The 22,500-nt window shown below is 60.9% G+C and overlaps 2 non-coding genes across 2 annotated transcripts; both read left to right on the top strand.

Moving 5' to 3' along the window:
* The first annotated feature begins 11,827 nt into the window (after nt 1–11,827).
* LOC131864689 (5S ribosomal RNA) lies at nt 11,828–11,946 on the top strand. The gene has a single exon (XR_009363453.1). It is a non-coding gene; the product is annotated as a 5S ribosomal RNA (ribosomal RNA).
* A 7,804-nt stretch (nt 11,947–19,750) lies between these two features.
* On the top strand, nt 19,751–19,869 carry LOC131864688 (5S ribosomal RNA). The gene has a single exon (XR_009363452.1). It is a non-coding gene; the product is annotated as a 5S ribosomal RNA (ribosomal RNA).
* Nucleotides 19,870–22,500: the final 2,631 nt, after the last annotated feature.

Raw genomic sequence — 22,500 nt, 5'->3', positions numbered from 1 at the left:
GAAGGCAGGAAGCCTGGACGAAAGAGGCTACGAGGTCACCTCGAAGCGGTCTAAGAATCGGGCGCACTTGGGGCGACTACCAGTGCCAACCCCTTATCCCGCGGTGCGTCCGACACACAGAAATTTCCAAGGCGGCCAAGGAGCCTCCCCGCATAGCAATCGGGGTGTGAGGTTACGGATGCAGCATTGATAGCAATCGAGGTGTGAGGCGAAGGATGCAGAAGTGAGAGCCGAGGGATGTAGCAGAGATAGCAATCGGGGTGTGTGATGCAGAAGAGATAGCAATCGAGGTGTGCGGTGGGAAGGGCCCAGCAGCCAGAATGCATGAAGCGACGGATGAAGCAGTGATGACAACCGGGCTGTGAGGAGAGGAGGGATGCAGCCAAGAAAGCAATCAGGGCTCGAGGCAAGGGATGCATCAAGGATAGCAATCATGTTGTGAGGCGAGATTCCAAAGGCTAAACGTGAGAGGCTGCAGGGTCGACTCAGAGAGGTCTATGCATGTGAGAGGCTGAAAGCAAGGTCGACTCGGAGCGGTCTATGCATCGGGCGCGCTTGGGGCGACTACCAGTGCCAACCCCTTATCCCGCGACGCGTCCGACAAAGAGAACGTTCCAAGGCGGCAGAGGAGGTTACCAGCCGAAGGATGCAGTAGCAATAACAGGTATAGTTCCGCGGCGGCCGAGAAGACTCACCGCATAGGAATCGGGATGCGAGGCGAGGGATGCGGCGGGAAGGCCCCGACGGCTAAACGGAAGAGGCTGCAGGGCCGCCTCGGAATGGTCCAAGCATCGGATGCGATTGGGACGACTACCAGTGCCAACCCCTTATCCCGCGATGCGTCCGATACACAGATAGTTCCAAGGCGGCCGAGGAGCCTCACCGCATATCAATCGGGGTGCGAGGCGAGGGATGGGGCGGGAAGGCCCCAACGGCTAGACGGAAGAGGCTTCAGGGCCACCTCGGAATGGTCCAAGCATCGGACGCGCTTGGGGCGACTGCCAGTGCCAACCCCTTATCCCGCGATGCGTCCGATACACAGATGGTTCCAAGGCGGCCGAGGAGCCTCACCGCATTGCAATCGGGGGTGCGAGGCGAGGGATGGGGCGGGAAGGCCCCAACGGCTAGACGGAAGAGGCTTCAGGGCCGCCTAGGAATGGTCCAAGCATCGGACACGCTTGGGGCGACTACCAGTGACAGCCCCCTATCCCGCGATGCGTCCGATACGAAGATGGTTCCAAGGCGGCCGAGGAGCCTCACCGCATAGCAATCGGGGTGCGAGGTGGGGGATGCGGCGAGATGGCCCCAACGGCTAGACGGAAGAGGCCACAGGGCCGCGTCGGAATAGTCCAAGCATCGGACGCGCTTGGGGCGACTACCAGTGACAACCCCTTATCCCGCGATGCGTCCGATACGAAGATAGTTCCAAGGCGGCCGAGGAGCCTCACCGCATAGCAATCGGGGTGCGAGGTGGGGGATGCGGCGAGATGGCCCCAACGGCTAGACGGAAGAGGCTGCAGGGCCGCCTCGGAATAGTCCAAGCATCGGACGCGCTTGGGGCCACTACCAGTGACAACCCCTTATCCCGCAATGCGTCCGATACGAAGATAGTTCCAAGGCGGCCGAAGAGCCTCACCGCATAGCAATCGGGGTGCGAGGTGGGGGATGCGGCGAGATGGCCCCAACGGCTAGACGGAAGAGGCCACAGGGCCGCCTCGGAATAGTCCAAGCATCGGACGCGCTTGGGGCGACTACCAGTGACAACCCCTTATCCCGCGATGCGTCCGATACGAAGATAGTTCCCAGGCGGCCGAGGAGCCTCACCGCATAGCAATCGGGGTGCGAGGCGAGGGATGCGGCGAGATGGCCCCAAAGGCTAGACGGAAGAGGCTGCAGGGCTGCCTCGGAATAGTCCAAGCATCGGACGCGCTTGGGGCGACTACCACTGCCAACCCCTTATCCCGCGATGCGTCCGATACACAGATAGTTCCGAGGCGGCCGAGGAGGTGGGGGATGCAGCGAGATGGCCCCAACGGCTAGACGGAAGAGGCTGCAGGGCCGCCTCGGAATAGTCCAAGCATCGGACGCGCTTGGGGCGACTACCAGTGACAACCCCTTATCCCGCGATGCGTCCGATACACAGATAGTTCCGAGGCGGCCAAGGAGCCTCACCGCATAGCAATCGTGGTGCGAGGTGGGGGATGCGGCGAGATGGCCCCAACGGCTAGACGGAAGAGGCTGCAGGGCCGCCTCGGAATGGTCCAAGCATCGGATGCGCTTGGGGCGACTACCACTGCCAACCCCTTATCCCGCGATGCGTCCGATACACAGATAGTTCCAAGGCGGCCGAGGAGCCTCACAGCATAGCAATCAGGGTGCGAGGCGAGGGATGCGGCGAGAAAGCCCCAACGGCTAGAGGGAAGAGGCTTCAGGTCCGCCTCGGAATGGTCCAAGCATCGGACGCGCTTGGGGCGACTACCAGTGACAACCCCTTATCCCGCGACGCGTCCGATACACAGATAGTTCCAAGGCGGCCGAGGAGCCTCACCGCATAGCAATCGGGGTGCGAGGCGAGGGATGCGGCGAGAAGGACCCAACGGCTACACGGAAGAGGCTTCGGGGCCGCCTCGGAATGGTCCAAGCATCGGACGCGCTTGGGGCGACTACCAGTGACAACCCCTTATCCCGCGACGCGTCCGATACACAGATAGTTCCAAGGCGGCCGAGGAGCCTCACCGCATAGCAATCGGGGTGCGAGGCGAGGGATGCGGCGAGAAGGACCCAACGGCTACACGGAAGAGGCTTCGGGGCCGCCTCGGAATGGTCCAAGCATCGGACGCGCTTGGGGCGACTACCAGTGACAACCCCTTATCCCGCGACGCGTCCGATACACAGATAGTTCCAAGGCGGCCGAGGAGCCTCACCGCATAGCAATCGGGGTGCGAGGCGAGGGATGCGGCGAGAAGGACCCAACGGCTAGACGGAAGAGGCTTCGGGTCCGCCTCGGAATGGTCCAAGCATCGGACGCGCTTGGGGCGACTACCAGTGACAACCCCTTATCCCGCGACGCGTCCGATACACAGATAGTTCCAAGGCGGCCGAGGAGCCTCACCGCATAGCAATCGGGGTGCGAGGCGAGGGATGCGGCGAGAAGGACCCAACGGCTAGACGGAAGAGGCTTCGGGTCCGCCTCGGAATGGTCCAAGCATCGGACGCGCTTGGGGCGACTACCAGTGACAACCCCTTATCCCGCGACGCGTCCGATACACAGATAGTTCCAAGGCGGCCGAGGAGCCTCACCGCATAGCAATCGGGGTGCGAGGCGAGGGATGCGGCGAGAAGGACCCAACGGCTAGACGGAAGAGGCTTCGGGTCCGCCTCGGAATGGTCCAAGCATCGGACGCGCTTGGGGCGACTACCAGTGACAACCCCTTATCCCGCGACGCGTCCGATACACAGATAGTTCCGAGGCGGCCGAGGAGCCTCACCGCATAGCAATCGGGGTGCGAGGCGAAGGATGCGGCGAGAAGGACCCAACGGCTAGACGGAAGAGGCTTCGGGTCCGCCTCGGAATGGTCTAAGCATCGGACGCGCTTGGGGCGACTACCAGTGACAACCCCTTATCCCGCGACGCGTCCGATACACAGATAGTTCCAAGGCGGCCGAGGAGCCTCACCGCATAGCAATCGGGGTGCGAGGCGAGGGATGCGGCGAGAAGGACCCAACGGCTAGACGGAAGAGGCTTCAGGGCCGCCTCGGAATGGTCCAAGCATCGAACGCGCTTGGGGCGACTACCAGTGACAACCCCTTATCCCGCGACGCGTCCGATACACAGATAGTTCCGAGGCGGCCGAGGAGCCTCACCGCATAGCAATCGGGGTGCGAGGCGAGGGATGCGGCGAGAAGGACCCAACGGCTAGACGGAAGAGGCTTCAGGGCCGCCTCGGAATGGTCCAAGCATCGGACGCGCTTGGGGCGACTACCAGTGACAACCCCTTATCCCGCGACGCGTCCGATACACAGATAGTTCCGAGGCGGCCGAGGAGCCTCACCGCATAGCAATCGGGGTGCGAGGCGAGGGATGCGGCGAGAAGGACCCAACGGCTAGACGGAAGAGGCTTCAGGGCCGCCTCGGAATGGTCCAAGCATCGGACGCGCTTGGGGCGACTACCAATGACAACCCCTTATCCCGCGACGCGTCCGATACACAGATAGTTCCGAGGCGGCCGAGGAGCCTCACCGCATAGCAATCGGGGTGCGAGGCGAGGGATGCGGCGAGAAGGACCCAACGGCTAGACGGAAGAGGCTTCAGGGCCGCCTCGGAATGGTCCAAGCATCGGACGCGCTTGGGGCGACTACCAGTGACAACCCCTTATCCCGCGACGCGTCCGATACACAGATAGTTCCGAGGCGGCCGAGGAGCCTCACCGCATAGCAATCGGGGTGCGAGGCGAGGGATGCGGCGAGAAGGACCCAACGGCTAGACGGAAGAGGCTTCAGGGCCGCCTCGGAATGGTCCAAGCATCGGACGCGCTTGGGGCGACTACCGTTGCCAACCCCTTATCCCGCGATGCGTCTGATACACAGATAGTTCCGAGGCGGCCGAGGAGCCTCACCGCATAGCAATCGGGTTGCGAGGCAGATTATTGGGAAGGGAACCCCCTGGGATGCGGCTCAAGCAGTGCCCAAAGGGACTGGAATGCGGAATCACATCGAGAGACCCAAATGCTATACGAGGGCTCAAATCGAATTATCGATTTGGCCACGACATGGACGCATCGGAACGACTACCTTTGCCGAACCACTCGCAATTGCATCCATACCGAAACCAATAGACATTTCCGTTAGAGCCCTCGCATAGCATTCGGGAATCTCGCATGCCCCTCTAAATCGACCAATGCTGGCGCTCAATGAAAATCCGAGCGCTACCACCGTTCGAGCGCCAGCATTGGTCGAGTTAGAGGGGCACGGGGGAGAATGCTCCAGTCAACACCTCCCCTATATAAGTTATTTGTCCGATTCTCGCACAACCGTAGTCTGCCTCGTCGAATCAAACAACGGTCCCAGATTCCGACTTCCGTTCCGTAGAGACCCAAAAGCTAGATGGAGGCTCGCAAGAAAGAGAGTCGGCGCATAGCAATCGGGTTTCTCGAACGTTTAGGGACCGAGCTCACTTGCGGATAGGGCAAAATCCGCCAAGCAACCCAAAAGCTAGACGGGGGCTCGAATCGAATCGCCTAGGCGGCCACAACAACGACGTGTTGGATCGACTACCAGTGCCAAACCATTCAGCAAGACTAGTCTGTGTCGAGGCCGGATAGAGATTCTCAGAGAGCGCCCGCATAGCATTTAGGAGACCTGCCGCGTCCCTCACACTCGACAAATGGTGGTGCACGTTTATAAATCCGAGCGATCCCAACCCTTTCAAGCACCAACATCGGTCGAGATAGAGGGGCACGGAGGGGGCTGCGTGAGACAACACAGTCCCCTATATAAGTTATTTGTCCGATTCTCACACATCCGAAGAATGGTCATCAAATCGGACAACAGCCCAAACTTCCGACTTCCGTCCCAGAAAGCCCAAGAGCTATCTAAAACGTTCATGGCCGGAACTCGATCGCGGCTATACCAGTCCGCCAAGCAACCCAAAAGCTAGACTGGAGCTCTAGTCGAATCACCTCTGTGGCCATTGCAAGGACGTGTTGGAGCGACTACCATTGCCGAACCATTCCGCAGGTCGAGTCCATACCAAGGCCGCATAGAGATTCACGATGAGCTCCTGCATAGCAATCAGGAGACTTGCCGTGTCCATCACAATCGATAAATCCTGGTGCAAGATTTTTGCATCCGAGCGCTCCAACCAGTCGAGCACCAGCATCAATCGACATAAACGGGCACGGGGGGAGGATGCTCGAGAACACTACCTCCCCTATATAAGTTATTTGTCCGATTCTCAAGCAGCCGAAGTCTGGTCATCGAATCGGGTCAAAGACCACAACTTCCGACTTTACCCACAATGCAAGTCATCGAATCGAACATCGGCCCCCGAGTCGGACTCCATGCGTATGTCAGGTCATCGGACCCAAATTCCGCCTTCCTGCGCATGGCGGGCCATCAATATCAACTCGGTCATCGGACCCAAACTCCGCCTTTTTGCGTATGGCACGCCTTCAAATCGGTCATCGGACCCAAATTCCGCCTTCCTGTGCATGGCGGGCCATCAACATCAACTCGGTCATCGGACCCAAATTCCGCCTTTCTGCGCATGGCACGCCATCAACTCGGTCATCGGACCCAAATTCCGCCTTCCTGCGCATGGCAGGTCATCGGACACAAATTCAGACCTCGCCAATATGCCTACGTATCGAATCGGTCATCGGACCCAACTTCCGACTTCATCCATACTGTAGGGTCTTTGAGGTTGGCGCGGTGCGCTCAACCCAGGGAGTCGACCCATCGAAGCATACACCTCCCCTATATAAGCTATTTGTCCGATTCCCACACCTGTGTAGTTTGCACCTCTGACCAGGACATCGACCCCAACTTCCGAACTCGACTGCAACGACGGCACCAGCGCCTTGGTGCGCACCTTGCGACGCACAGTCCCAACATTCGCCTTCCTGCACATGGCAGGTCATCGGACCCAAATTCCGACCTCGCGAGTATGCCTACATATCGAATCGGTCATCGGACCCAACTTCCGACTTCATCCATACCGTAGGGTCTTTGAGGTTGGCGCGGTGCGCTCAACCCGGGGAGTCGACCCAACGAAGCATACACCTCCCCTATATAAGCTATTTGTCCGATTCCCACACCTGTGTAGTTTGCACCTCCGATCAAGACATCGACCCCAACTTCCGAACTCGCCTCCAACGACCGAACCAGCGCCTTGGTGCGCACCTTGCAACGCACAGTGCCAACATTCGCCTTCCTGCACGTGGCAGGTCATCGGACCCAAATTCCGACCTCGCGAGTATGCCTACATATCGAATCGGTCATCGGACCCAACTTCCGACTTCATCCATACCGTAGGGTCTTTGAGGTTGGCGCGGTGCGCTCAACCCGGGGAGTCGACCCAACGAAGCATACACCTCCCCTATATAAGCTATTTGTCCGATTCCCACACCTGTGTAGCTTGCACCTCCGATCAGGACATCGACCCCAACTTCCGAACTCGACTAAAAAGACCGCACCAGCGCCTTGGTGTGCACCTTGCAACGCACAGTGTCAACATTCGCCTTCCTGCACATGGCAGGTCATCGGACCCAAATTCCGACCTCATGAGCATACCTACTAATCGAATTGGTCATCGGACCCAACTTCCGACTTCATCCATACCGTAGGGTCTTTGAGGTTGGCGCGGTGCGCTCAACCTGGGGAGTCGACCCATCGAAGCATACACCTCCCCTATATAAGCTATTTGTCCGATTCCGACACCTGTGTAGTTTGCACCTCCGCTCAGGACATCGACCCCAACTTCCGAACTCGCCTGCAACGACCGAACCAGCGCCTTGGTGCGCACCAAAAGTGCGCACTTTTGGAGGGCACTTTTGTGCGCTCCAAAGGTGCGCACTTTTGGAGGGCACTTTTCTGCGCTCCAAAGGTGCGCACTTTTGGAGGGCACTTTTTGGAGGGCACTTTTCTGCGCTCCAAAGGTGCGCACTTTTGGAGGGCACTTTTTGGAGGGCACTTTTCTGCGCTCCAAAGGTGCGCACTTTTGGAGGGCACTTTTTGGAGGGCACTTTTCTGCGCTCCAAAGGTGCGCACTTTTGGAGGGCACTTTTTGGAGGGCACTTTTCTGCGCTCCAAAGGTGCGCACTTTTGGAGGGCACTTTTTGGAGGGCACTTTTCTGCGCTCCAAAGGTGCGCACTTTTGGAGGGCACTTTTCTGCGCTCCAAAGGTGCGCACTTTTGGAGGGCACTTTTTGGAGGGCACTTTTCTGCGCTCCAAAGGTGCGCACTTTTGGAGGGCACTTTTTGGAGCTCCAAAGGTGCGCACTTTTGGAGGGCACTTTTTGGAGGGCACTTTTCTGCGCTCCAAAGGTGCGCACTTTTGGAGGGCACTTTTGTGCACTCCAAAGGTGCGCACTTTTGGAGGGCACTTTTCCTGTGCTCCAAAGGTGCACACCTAGGTGAGCACCTTCGACCACACCTTGTAGCACACCAAACTCTGACTTTCGACTTCATCCGCAATGCAGGGTCTTTGAGGTTGGCGCAATGCGCACAACCAGGGGAGTCGACCCATCAAACCCAACACCTCCCCTATATAAGCTATTTGTCTGATTCTCATACATGCGTAGCCTGCAGGAGCAATTAGGACATCGACCCCAACTTTCGGCTTCTAAACGAAAACAAGGTCTTTGAGGTTGGTGTAATGCGAACAACTAGGGGAGTCAACCCATCAAACCCAACACCTCCCCTATATAAGCTATTTGTCTGATTCTCATACATGTGTAGTCTACAGGAGCAATTAGGACATCGACCCCAACTTTTGACTTCTTAACGAAAACAAGGTCTTTGAGGTTGACGTAATGCGCACAACCAGGGGAGTCGACCCATCAAACCCAACACCTCCCCTATATAAGCTATTTGTCCGATTCTCATACATGTGTAGCCTGCAGGAGCCATTAGGACATTGACCCCAACTTTTGACTTCTTAACGAAAACAAGGTCTTTGAGGTTGGCGTAATGCGCACAACCAAGGGAGTTGACCCATCAAACCCAACACCTCCCCTATATAAGCTATTTGTCTGATTCTCATACATGTGTAGCCTGCAACAACGATTAGGACATCCACCCCAACTTCTGAATTCGTCTGCGTTGACCGCACCAAAGGTGCACGCCTTGGTGCTCACCAAAATCCGACTTCCGACTTCTTCTGCTATGCGGGGTCTTTGAGGTTGGCGCAGTGCGCACAACCAGGGGAGTCAACCCACCGAATGCAACACCTCCCCTATATAAGCTATTTGTCTGATTCTCATACATGCGTAGACTGCAGCAATGATTAGGACATCCACCCCAACTTTTGACTTCTTAAACAAGACAGGGTCTTTGAAGTTGGTGCAGTGCACACAACCAGGGGAGTCGACCCATCAAACGCAACACCTCCCCTATATAAAGCTATTTGTCCGATTCTCATACGTGTAGTCTGCAGCAGCGATTAGGACATCGACCCCAACTTCCGAATTCGTTTGCATTGACCGCACCAAAGGTGCACGCCTTGGTGTGCACCCTGGAGTGCACTTTGGTGCTCACCTCGGTGCACACTTTGGTGTGCACCTCGGTGTGCACCAAAGGTGCGCACCTTGGAGCGCACCAAAGGTGTACACTTTGGAGCGCACCACATAGGGTCTTTGAGAGGTTGGCGCAGTGCGCACACCAAGGTGGGTGTTGAGGTGCGTGCCGAGGTGGGTGGGTGCTAGGGTGCGCTCCATGGTGGGTGCCAGGGTGGGTGCGTGCTAGGGTGGATTCCAAAGAGGGTCATAGGGTGGGTGCCAAGGTGGGTTGGTGATATAGTGGGTTCAAAGGTGGGTACTAGGGTGGGTTCCAAGGTGGGTCACAAGTTGGGTGCCAGGATGCGTGGGTGTTAGGTTGGGTGCCAAGGTGGGCTCCTGCGTGGGTGGGTGCTAGGGTGGGTTTCAAGGTGGACGCGAGGGCGGGTGCCAAGGTGGGTAACAAGTTGGGTGTTAGGATGGGTGAGTGCTAGAGTGGGTGCCAAGGTGGGTGGGTGCTAAGGTGGATGCCAAGGTGGTTCACAGGGTGGGTGGGTTCTAGGGTGAGTTCCAAGGTGGGTCACAGGTTCAGTGCTAGGGTGGGTGTCAAGGCGGGTGTCGAGGTGCCTGGGTGCTAGGGTGTGGATGCCAATGTGGGTCATAGGGTGGGTACTAGGGTGGGCTGCAATGTGGGTGCCAAGGTGGGTAACATGCTCGGTGGGTTCTAAATTGGGTGCCAGGGTGGGTGTGCACCCACCTTGCCCGAGGTGGGTGCCAAGGTGCCAGTGTGGGTGGGTGCTAAGGTGGATGCCAAGGTGGGTGAGAAGGTGGGTGATAGGTTGAGTGGTAGGATGGGTGGGTGCCAAGATGGGTCACAGGGTGGGTGCAAGGGTGGGTAGGTGCTAGGGTTGGTGTCAGGGTGGGTGGGTGCTAGGTTGGGTTCCAAGGTGGGTGCGAGGGTGAGTGTCAAGGTGGGTCACAGGTTAGGTGCTAGGATGGGTGAGTGCTAGGGTGCAAAGGTGCCAGGGTGGGTGCTAGGATGGGTCGATGCTAGGGTGAGTGGCAAGGTGGGTCCACAAGTGTCAAGGTGGGTGCCGAGGTGGGTGCCAAGTCGGCGACTGCTATGGTGGATGCCAAGGTGGGTCACGGGGTGGGTGCCAAGTTGCTAGGTTGGGTTCCAAGGTGGGTGCCAACGTGGGTGCTAGGGTGCGTGGGTTAAAGGGTGTGTCACAACGTGGGTGCCAGGATGGGTGCGCACCCACACTGGCCAAGACGGGTGCGGGTGCAAGGTTGGGTTCCAAGCCCGGTCACAGGCTGGGTGCTAGGATGGGTGGGTGCCAAGGTGGGCACCAGGGTGGGTGCACCCACCCTGGCCAAGGTGGGTCACGGGGTGGGTCCTAGGGTGGGTAACGGGGTGGGTACTAAGGTGCGTGCCAAGGTGGGTCATAGGGTGGGTGCCAAGGTGGGCACCAGGGTGGGTGTGCACCAACCCTAGCCAGGGTAGGTCACGGGGTGGTTGTCGGGGTGGGCGTCAAGGAGCCAAGGTGGGTGGCAAGTAGCCAAGTTGCGTGCCAAGGTGGGTGTCGGGGTGGGTGCCAAGGATCCAAGGTGGGTGCCAAGGAACCAAGGTGGGTGTCTGGGTGGGTGCCGAGGTGGGAGCCAGGGTGGGTCCCAAGGTGAGTGCAAAGGTGGGTGCCAGGGTCAAGGTGAGTGCCAATGTGGGTTCCAAGGTGCCAGGGTCAGGGTGAGTGCCAATGTGGGTTCAAAGGTGCTAAGTTGGGTGCGAGGTTGGGTGCGAGGGTGGGTGGGTGCCAAGGTGTGCTAGGTGGAAGCCCGGGTGGGTCGGCATCCCATGGGTGTCGAGTTGGGTGCCTGATGGGTGCTTCTTGTCAAGTTTTAGTCGTCAGGACTCATTTCGAGCCTTAGAGGTCGTTTCTTGTCCGGTTGCCCTGTCTTCGACCTGGGAACCCAATTTTGGTCCTCGGGTCCCATTTTTTTTTGTCTCGCATCCCACTTTTGGCCTGTGGCCTTTTCGGGGTCGATTCTCGTTTTGGGCATCAGAGCATGTTTCTTCTCCTAAAACCCAATATTTGTTTATTAAGTCTCGGAACACATTTTTGTTCTCGTGGACCCATCATGGGTCTTGGAACGCATTTGTGGTCCTTGGGTCCCATTTTGCATCCCGAAACTTGTGTTTTGGTGCTTGATCCCTATTTTGGGTGCCCACCTTGCACCAAGTGCGCACCCGGGGCAAACCGAGCGCCTTGGTGCACCGGGGCAAGATCGAGCGTGCACCCGAGGCGCCCCGAACATGCACCAAGGTGCACTCGGCCCACATGTGAGCGCAGGTCGTTGCGCCCGAGGTGGTGTGTGGGCACCGCGTTGCAGACGGGACACTGCACGCACACGACGCCCCCTCCAGGTGCACGCACGTAGGCCGGGCCGGGTGCACACCCGACGCCCTAGCAAGGTGCGCGCACCCGGGCAGGGCTCACACTTGGCGAACGGGGCGCACTTCGCGAGGGAGGGTGTGCACCTCGACGGGGGTGGGTGGCCGGGGTGGATTCGCACGTGGGTCGCGGTTTGCTAAGTACACACTGCGACAAGCTCATAACGGGTGCGATCATACCAGCGTTAGTGCACCGGATCCCATCAGAACTCCGCAGTTAAGCGCGCTTGGGCCGGAGTAGTACTGGGATGGGTGACCTCCCGGGAAGTCCCGGTGTTGCACCCTTTTTTAGTTTTTCGCCGGGCGTCGCAATGCTATTTGAATAAACCTTTTGCCCGTTTGCGTTCTCGTCGGGGCCGGGCCGGGCCGGGGTGCGCTGCCCGCACTACCGCGCGCGCGGGGGCGACACCGAGCGCGCACCCGAGGCGCCCCGAGCACACAGGCCACGGTGCAACCCGGGCGTTGTGCGCGCACCCCGGTGCGCCCGAGGTGCTGCGCGCGCACCCAGGTGAAATCGGTGTGCACCTCGGCCAGTGCGCGCTCGGTCGAGTCGCGCACGTTGGCCAAGGTGCACGGTGATGTTTCTTACTCTAAGGTTCCGCACCAGACGCCCGGGACAGGTGAGCGAAGCTGGGCGGGGCCGGGTGCGCGGCCGGGGCAGGTGCACGCAGCTGGAGAGAGCTTTGGAGCACACTTCGGAGCGCACCAATGATGCGCTCCATTCAAAAGTTTCCTGAAAAGGCAAAAAAAGTTGAGATTATAGAATTTCCCACTTGAGAGATTGTAAAAAAAAAAAATTTAAAATGAAGGAAACGCGGGTGCCAAGGTGTGCGCAGCCCAGCCAAGGTGTGCGCACCAAGGCGCCCACCCTGGCGAAGGTGCACGCAAGGTGCGCACCCGAGGCAAACCGGACAATTAACCCAACTTTCGACTTCGCGCGCACCTTGGAGCGCACTTCGGAGCGCTCCTTGGTGCGCACCAATCTTGGGCACCTCGGAGTGCACCATGGCGCCCACCAAGGTGCGCACCCGGGGCAAACCGAGCTCCGACTTCGTGCGCACCTTGGAGCGCACGAAAGGTGCGCACCATGGCGCCCACCAAGGTGCGCAGCCCAGCCAAGGCGTGCGCATCAAGGTGCGCACCCTGGCGAAGGTGCGCACCCGGGGCAAACCGAGCTCCGACTTCGTGCGCACCTTGGAGCGCACAAAAGGTGCGCAACCCAGCCAAGGTGTGCGCACCCCGGTCAAACCGAGCTCCGAATCGTGCGCACCAGAGGTGCACGCCATCGTGCGCACCTTGGAGCACACTTCGGAGCCCTCCTTGGTGCGCGCCGATGTTGCGCACCTCGGAGCGCACCCGGGGAAAACAATGCAATTAACCCGACTTTCGACTTCGTGGGCACCTCGGAGCGCTCTCGGGTTCGCACCTCGGAGCACACCGAGGTGCGCACCTTTGATGCGCTGCCTTCACCAATTTCCAGAAAAGGCAAGAAAACATTGAGAAGGTGTGCGCACCGAGGTGCCCACCCTGGCGAAGGTGCACGCGAGGTGCGCACCCGGGGCAAACCGGGCTCCGACTTCGTGCACGCCGCACCTTGGAGCACACTTCGGAGCGCTCCTTGGTGCGCACCAGGGCGCGCAACCCAGCCGAGGTGCCCACCCCGGCGAAGGTGCACGCGAGGTGCGCACCCGGGGCAAACCGGGCTCCGACTTCGTGCACGCCATGGTGCCCACCGCGGCGAAGGTGCACGCGAGGTGCGCACCCGGGGCAAACCGGGCTCCGACTTCGTGCACGCCGCACCTTGGAGCACACTTCGGAGCGCTCCTTGGTGCGCACCATGGTGCCCACCAGGGCGCGCAACCCCGCCGAAGGTGCACGCGAGGTGCGCACCCGGGGCAAACCGGGCTCCGACTTCGTGCACGCCGCACCTTGGAGCACACTTCGGAGCGCTCCTTGGTGCGCACCATGGTGCCCACCAGGGCGCGCAACCCCGCCGAAGGTGCACGCGAGGTGCGCACCCGGGGCAAACCGGGCTCCGACTTCGTGCACGCCATGGTGCGCACCGCGGCGAAGGTGCGCACCCGGGGCAAACCGGGCTCCGACTTCGTGCACGCCGCACCTTGGAGCACACTTCGGAGCGCTCCTTGGTGCGCACCAGGGCGCGCAACCCAGCCGAGGTGCCCACCCCGGCGAAGGTGCACGCGAGGTGCGTACCCGGGGCAAACCGGGCTCCGACTTCGTGCACGCCGCACCTTGGAGCACACTTCGGAGCGCTCCTTGGTGCGCACCATGGTGCCCACCAGGCCGCGCAACCCAGCCAAGGTGTGCGCACCAAGGTGCACGCGAGGTGCGCACCCGGGGCAAACCGGGGTCCGACTTCGTGCACGCCGCACCTTGGAGCACACATCGGGGCGCTCCCGGGTTCGCACCGGCGTTGCGCACCGTGGTGGGCACCTCGGAGCACACCAAGGTGGGCAGCGAGGTGCGCACCTTTGATGCGATGCCTTCACTAATTTCCATAAAAGGCAAAAAAAAAATGAGATTTTAAAATTTCCGTTTTGAAAGATAGTGAGAAAAAGGGAATGCTGGTGCCATCTTGAGCCCGCCCTGGTGCGCAGCCCAGCCAAGGTGTGCGCACCAAGGTGCCCACCCTGGCGAAGGTGCGCGCCCGGGCAATTAACCCAACTTCCAACTTCGCGCGCGCCAGGGTGGGAGCGCACCCAACAACCGGGCCTGGGAAGAGCCAATGCGAGAAACCCCACCAAACGCTCTGACAAAAAAAGAGGGGGCGCTCCAGTAACCCCGCTTCGGAGCGCACCCTGGGCAAACCCAGCCAAGGTGCCCACCCCGGCCAAGGTGCAGGCGAGGTGCGCACCCGGGGCAAACCGGGCTCCGACAACGTGCACGCCGCACCTTGGAGCACACTTCGTAGCGCTCCCGGGTGCGCACCTCAGAGCACACCAAGGTGGGCAGCGAGGTGCGCACCTTTGATGCGCTGCCTTCACTAATTTCCAGAAAAGGCAAAAAAAAAAGGAGATTTTAAAATTTCCGTTTTGAAAGATAGTGAAAAAAACGGAACGCGCGTGCCATCTTGAGCCCGCCCTGGTGCGCAGCCCAGGTAAGGTGCCCACCCTGGCAAAGGTGCGCACCCGGGCAATTAACCCTACTTCCGACTTCGTGCGCGCCAGGGTGGCAACCGGGCCTCGGAAGAGCCAATGCGAGAAACCCCACCAAACGCTCCGACAAAAAAAGAGGCGGCGCTCCAATAACCCCGCTTCGGAGCGCAGCCGGGGCAAACCCAGCCAAGGTGCCCACCCCGACGAAGGTGCACGCGAGGTGCGCACCCGGGGCAAACCGGGCTCCGACAACGTGCACGCAGCACCTTGGAGCACACTTCGAAGCACTCCCGGGTGCCCACCGGCGTTGCGCACCGTGGTGGGCAGCGAGGTGCGCACCTTTGATGCGCTGCCTTCACTAATTTCCAGAAAAAGGCAAAAAAAAATGAGATTTTAAAATTTCCGTTTTGAAAGATAGTGAAAAAAAAGGAACGCGGGTGCCATCTTGAGCCCGCCCTGGTGCGCAGCCCAGGCAAGGCATGCGCACCAAGGTGCCCACCCGAGGTGCACACCCGGGGCAAACCGGGCTCCGACTTCGTGCAGGCCGCACCTTGGAGCACACTTCGGAGCGCTCCTTGGTGCGCACCATGGTGCCCACCAGGGCGCGCAACCCAGCCAAGGTCTGCACACTAAGGTGCCCACCCCGGCGAAGGTGCACGCGAGGTGCGCACCCGGGGCAAACCGGGCTCCGACTTCGTGCACGCCATGGTGCCCACCGCGGCGAAGGTGCACGCGAGGTGCGCACCCGGGGCAAACCGGGCTCCGACTTCGTGCACGCCGCACCTTGGAGCACACTTCGGAGCGCTCCTTGGTGCGCACCATGGTGCCCACCAGGGCGCGCAACCCAGCCAAGGTGTGCGCACCAAGGTGCACGCGAGGTGCGCACCCGGGGCAAACCGGGGTCCGACTTCGTGCACGCCGCACCTTGGAGCACACATCGGAGCGCTCCCAGGTTCGCACCAGCGTTGCGCACCTTTGATGCGCTGCCTTCACTAATTTCCAGAAAAGGCAAAAAAAAACGATATTTTAAAATTTCCGTTCTGAAAGATAGTGAAAAAAACGGAACGCGGGTGCCATCTTGAGCCCTTCCTGGTGCGCAGCCCAGGCAAGTTGTGCGCACCAAGGTGCCCACCCTGGCGGAGGTGCGCGCCCGGGGCAAACCGGGCTCCGACTTCGTGCACTGCATGGTGCCCACCAAGGCGCGCAACCCAGCCAAGGTGCCCACCGCAGCGAAGGTGCACGCGAGGTGCACACCCGGGGCAAACCGGGCTCCGACTTCGTGCACGCCGCACCTTGGAGCACACTTCAGAGCGCTCCTTGGTGCGCACCAGGGCGCGCAACCCAGCCGAGGTGCCCACCCCGGCGAAGGTGCACGCGAGGTGCGCACCCGGGGCAAACCGGGCTCCGACTTCGTGCACGCCATGGTGCCCACCGCGGCGAAGGTGCGCACCCGGGGCAAACCGGGCTCCGACTTCGTGCACGCCGCACCTTGGAGCACACTTCGGAGCGCTCCTTGGTGCGCACCATGGTGCCCACCAGGCCGCGCAACCCAGCCAAGGTGTGCGCACCAAGGTGCACGCGAGGTGCGCACCCGGGGCAAACCGGGGTCCGACTTCGTGCACGCCGCACCTTGGAGCACACATCAGGGCGCTCCCGGGTTCGCACCGGCGTTGCGCACCGTGGTGGGCACCTCGGAGCACACCAAGGTGGGCAGCGAGGTGCGCACCTTTGATGCGATGCCTTCACTAATTTCCATAAAAGGCAAAAAAAAAACGAGATTTTAAAATTTCCGTTTTGAAAGATAGTGAGAAAAAGGGAATGCTGGTGCCATCTTGAGCCCGCCCTGGTGCGCAGCCCAGCCAAGGTTTGCGCACCAAGGTGCCCACCCTGGCGAAGGTGCGCGCCCGGGCAATTAACCCAACTTCCAACTTCGCGCGCGCCAGGGTGGGAGCGCACCCAACAACCGGGCCTGGGAAGAGCCAATGCGAGAAACCCCACCAAACTCTCTGACAAAAAAAGAGGGGGCGCTCCAGTAACCCCGCTTCGGAGCGCACCCTGGGCAAACCCAGCCAAGGTGCCCACCCCGGCCAAGGTGCAGGCGAGGTGCGCACCCGGGGCAAACCGGGCTCCGACAACGTGCACGCCGCACCTTGGAGCACACTTCGTAGCGCTCCCGGGTGCGCACCTCAGAGCACACCAAGGTGGGCAGCGAGGTGCGCACCTTTGATGCGCTGCCTTCACTAATTTCCAGAAAAGGCAAAAAAAAAAGGAGATTTTAAAATTTCCGTTTTGAAAGATAGTGAAAAAAACGGAACGCGCGTGCCATCTTGAGCCCGCCCTGGTGCGCAGCCCAGGTAAGGTGCCACCCTGGCAAAGGTGCGCACCCGGGCAATTAACCCTACTTCCGACTTCGTGCGCGCCAGGGTGGCAACCGGGCCTCGGAAGAGCCAATGCGAGAAACCCCACCAAACGCTCCGACAAAAAAAGAGGCGGCGCTCCAATAACCCCGCTTCGGAGCGCAGCCGGGGCAAACCAAGCCAAGGTGCCCACCCCGACGAAGGTGCACGCGAGGTGCGCACCCGGGGCAAACCGGGCTCCGACAACGTGCACGCAGCACCTTGGAGCACACTTCGAAGCACTCCCGGGTGCCCACCGGCGTTGCGCACCGTGGTGGGCAGCGAGGTGCGCACCTTTGATGCGCTGCCTTCACTAATTTCCAGAAAAAGGCAAAAAAAAATGAGATTTTAAAATTTCCGTTTTGAAAGATAGTGAAAAAAAAGGAACGCGGGTGCCATCTTGAGCCCGCCCTGGTGCGCAGCCCAGGCAAGGCATGCGCACCAAGGTGCCCACCCGAGGTGCACACCCGGGGCAAACCGGGCTCCGACTTCGTGCAGGCCGCACCTTGGAGCACACTTCGGAGCGCTCCTTGGTGCGCACCATGGTGCCCACCAGGGCGCACCCGAGGCAAACCGGGCTCCGACTTCGTGCACGCCGCACCTTGGAGCACACATCGGAGCGCTCCCAGGTTCGCACCAGCGTTGCGCACCTTTGATGCGCTGCCTTCACTAATTTCCAGAAAAGGCAAAAAAAAACGATATTTTAAAATTTCCGTTCTGAAAGATAGTGAAAAAAACGGAACGCGGGTGCCATCTTGAGCCCTTCCTGATGCGCAGCCCAGGCAAGTTGTGCGCACCAAGGTGCCCACCCTGGCGGAGGTGCGCGCCCGGGGCAAACCGGGCTCCGACTTCGTGCACTGCATGGTGCCCACCAAGGCGCGCAACCCAGCCAAGGTGCCCACCGCAGCGAAGGTGCACGCGAGGTGCGCACCCGAGGTGCACACCCGGGGCAAACCGGGCTCCGACTTCGTGCACGCCGCACCTTGGAGCACACTTCAGAGCGCTCCTTGGTACGCACCAGGGCGCGCAACCCAGCCAAGGTGCTCACCCCGGCGAAGGTGCACGCGAGGTGCGCACCCGGGGCAAACCGGGCTCGGACTTCGTGCACGCCGCACCTTGGAGCACACATCGGAGCGCTCCCGGGTTCGCACCAGCATTGCGCACCTTTGATGCGCTGCCTTCACTAATTTCCAGAAAAGGCAAAAAAAAGAAAAAAATGAGATTTTAAAATTTCCGTTTTGAAAGATAGTGAAAAAAACGGAACGCGGGTGCCATCTTGAGCCCGCCCTGGTGTGCAGCCCAGGCAAGTTGTGCGCACCAAGGCACCCACCCTGGCCAAGGTGGGTCACGGGGTGGGTCCTAGGGTGGGTAACGGGGTGGGTACTAAGGTGCGTGCCAAGGTGGGTCATAGGGTGGGTGCCAAGGTGGGCACCAGGGTGGGTGTGCACCAACCCTAGCCAGGGTAGGTCACGGGGTGGTTGTCGGGGTGGGCGTCAAGGAGCCAAGGTGGGTGGCAAGTAGCCAAGTTGCGTGCCAAGGTGGGTGTCGGGGTGGGTGCCAAGGATCCAAGGTGGGTGCCAAGGAACCAAGGTGGGTGTCTGGGTGGGTGCCGAGGTGGGAGCCAGGGTGGGTCCCAAGGTGAGTGCAAAGGTGGGTGCCAGGGTCAAGGTGAGTGCCAATGTGGGTTCCAAGGTGCCAGGGTCAGGGTGAGTGCCAATGTGGGTTCAAAGGTGCTAAGTTGGGTGCGAGGTTGGGTGCGAGGGTGGGTGGGTGCCAAGGTGTGCTAGGTGGAAGCCCGGGTGGGTCGGCATCCCATGGGTGTCGAGTTGGGTGCCTGATGGGTGCTTCTTGTCAAGTTTTAGTCGTCGGGACTCATTTCGAGCCTTAGAGGTCGTTTCTTGTCCGGTTGCCCTGTCTTCGACCTGGGAACCCAATTTTGGTCCTCGGGTCCCATTTTTTTTTGTCTCGCATCCCACTTTTGGCCTGTGGCCTTTTCGGGGTCGATTCTCGTTTTGGGCATCAGAGCATGTTTCTTCTCCTAAAACCCAATATTTGTTTATTAAGTCTCGGAACACATTTTTGTTCTCGTGGACCCATCATGGGTCTTGGAACGCATTTGTGGTCCTTGGGTCCCATTTTGCATCCCGAAACTTGTGTTTTGGTGCTTGATCCCTATTTTGGGTGCCCACCTTGCACCAAGTGCGCACCCGGGGCAAACCGAGCGCCTTGGTGCACCGGGGCAAGATCGAGCGTGCACCCGAGGCGCCCCGAACATGCACCAAGGTGCACTCGGCCCACATGTGAGCGCAGGTCGTTGCGCCCGAGGTGGTGTGTGGGCACCGCGTTGCAGACGGGACACTGCACGCACACGACGCCCCCTCCAGGTGCACGCACGTAGGCCGGGCCGGGTGCACACCCGACGCCCTAGCAAGGTGCGCGCACCCGGGCAGGGCTCACACTTGGCGAACGGGGCGCACTTCGCGAGGGAGGGTGTGCACCTCGACGGGGGTGGGTGGCCGGGGTGGATTCGCACGTGGGTCGCGGTTTGCTAAGTACACACTGCGACAAGCTCATAACGGGTGCGATCATACCAGCGTTAGTGCACCGGATCCCATCAGAACTCCGCAGTTAAGCGCGCTTGGGCCGGAGTAGTACTGGGATGGGTGACCTCCCGGGAAGTCCCGGTGTTGCACCCTTTTTTAGTTTTTCGCCGGGCGTCGCAATGCTATTTGAATAAACCTTTTGCCCGTTTGCGTTCTCGTCGGGGCCGGGCCGGGCCGGGGTGCGCTGCCCGCACTACCGCGCACGCGGGGGCGACACCGAGCGCGCACCCGAGGCGCCCCGAGCACACAGGCCACGGTGCAACCCGGGCGTTGTGCGCGCACCCCGGTGCGCCCGAGGTGCTGCGCGCGCACCCAGGTGAAATCGGTGTGCACCTCGGCCAGTGCGCGCTCGGTCGAGTCGCGCACGTTGGCCAAGGTGCACGGTGATGTTTCTTACTCTAAGGTTCCGCACCAGACGCCCGGGACAGGTGAGCGAAGCTGGGCGGGGCCGGGTGCGCGGCCGGGGCAGGTGCACGCAGCTGGAGAGAGCTTTGGAGCACACTTCGGAGCGCACCAATGATGCGCTCCATTCAAAAGTTTCCTGAAAAGGCAAAAAAAGTTGAGATTATAGAATTTCCCACTTGAGAGATTGTAAAAAAAAAAAATTTAAAATGAAGGAAACGCGGGTGCCAAGGTGTGCGCAGCCCAGCCAAGGTGTGCGCACCAAGGCGCCCACCCTGGCGAAGGTGCACGCAAGGTGCGCACCCGAGGCAAACCGGACAATTAACCCAACTTTCGACTTCGCGCGCACCTTGGAGCGCACTTCGGAGCGCTCCTTGGTGCGCACCAATCTTGGGCACCTCGGAGTGCACCATGGCGCCCACCAAGGTGCGCACCCGGGGCAAACCGAGCTCCGACTTCGTGCGCACCTTGGAGCGCACGAAAGGTGCGCACCATGGCGCCCACCAAGGTGCGCAGCCCAGCCAAGGCGTGCGCATCAAGGTGCGCACCCTGGCGAAGGTGCGCACCCGGGGCAAACCGAGCTCCGACTTCGTGCGCACCTTGGAGCGCACAAAAGGTGCGCAACCCAGCCAAGGTGTGCGCACCCCGGTCAAACCGAGCTCCGAATCGTGCGCACCAGAGGTGCACGCCATCGTGCGCACCTTGGAGCACACTTCGGAGCCCTCCTTGGTGCGCGCCGATGTTGCGCACCTCGGAGCGCACCCGGGGAAAACAATGCAATTAACCCGACTTTCGACTTCGTGGGCACCTCGGAGCGCTCTCGGGTTCGCACCTCGGAGCACACCGAGGTGCGCACCTTTGATGCGCTGCCTTCACCAATTTCCAGAAAAGGCAAGAAAACATTGAGAAGGTGTGCGCACCGAGGTGCCCACCCTGGCGAAGGTGCACGCGAGGTGCGCACCCGGGGCAAACCGGGCTCCGACTTCGTGCACGCCGCACCTTGGAGCACACTTCGGAGCGCTCCTTGGTGCGCACCAGGGCGCGCAACCCAGCCGAGGTGCCCACCCCGGCGAAGGTGCACGCGAGGTGCGCACCCGGGGCAAACCGGGCTCCGACTTCGTGCACGCCATGGTGCCCACCGCGGCGAAGGTGCACGCGAGGTGCGCACCCGGGGCAAACCGGGCTCCGACTTCGTGCACGCCGCACCTTGGAGCACACTTCGGAGCGCTCCTTGGTGCGCACCATGGTGCCCACCAGGGCGCGCAACCCCGCCGAAGGTGCACGCGAGGTGCGCACCCGGGGCAAACCGGGCTCCGACTTCGTGCACGCCGCACCTTGGAGCACACTTCGGAGCGCTCCTTGGTGCGCACCATGGTGCCCACCAGGGCGCGCAACCCCGCCGAAGGTGCACGCGAGGTGCGCACCCGGGGCAAACCGGGCTCCGACTTCGTGCACGCCATGGTGCGCACCGCGGCGAAGGTGCGCACCCGGGGCAAACCGGGCTCCGACTTCGTGCACGCCGCACCTTGGAGCACACTTCGGAGCGCTCCTTGGTGCGCACCAGGGCGCGCAACCCAGCCGAGGTGCCCACCCCGGCGAAGGTGCACGCGAGGTGCGTACCCGGGGCAAACCGGGCTCCGACTTCGTGCACGCCGCACCTTGGAGCACACTTCGGAGCGCTCCTTGGTGCGCACCATGGTGCCCACCAGGCCGCGCAACCCAGCCAAGGTGTGCGCACCAAGGTGCACGCGAGGTGCGCACCCGGGGCAAACCGGGGTCCGACTTCGTGCACGCCGCACCTTGGAGCACACATCGGGGCGCTCCCGGGTTCGCACCGGCGTTGCGCACCGTGGTGGGCACCTCGGAGCACACCAAGGTGGGCAGCGAGGTGCGCACCTTTGATGCGATGCCTTCACTAATTTCCATAAAAGGCAAAAAAAAAACGAGATTTTAAAATTTCCGTTTTGAAAGATAGTGAGAAAAAGGGAATGCTGGTGCCATCTTGAGCCCGCCCTGGTGCGCAGCCCAGCCAAGGTGTGCGCACCAAGGTGCCCACCCTGGCGAAGGTGCGCGCCCGGGCAATTAACCCAACTTCCAACTTCGCGCGCGCCAGGGTGGGAGCGCACCCAACAACCGGGCCTGGGAAGAGCCAATGCGAGAAACCCCACCAAACGCTCTGACAAAAAAAGAGGGGGCGCTCCAGTAACCCCGCTTCGGAGCGCACCCTGGGCAAACCCAGCCAAGGTGCCCACCCCGGCCAAGGTGCAGGCGAGGTGCGCACCCGGGGCAAACCGGGCTCCGACAACGTGCACGCCGCACCTT

The sequence above is a fragment of the Cryptomeria japonica genome, unplaced genomic scaffold, assembly GCF_030272615.1.
Source record: "Cryptomeria japonica unplaced genomic scaffold, Sugi_1.0 HiC_scaffold_90, whole genome shotgun sequence".
Classification (NCBI taxonomy): Eukaryota; Viridiplantae; Streptophyta; class Pinopsida; order Cupressales; family Cupressaceae; genus Cryptomeria; species Cryptomeria japonica.
Note: the sequence above shows the minus strand (reverse complement) of the source record. Positions and strands in the feature narration are given on the sequence as shown.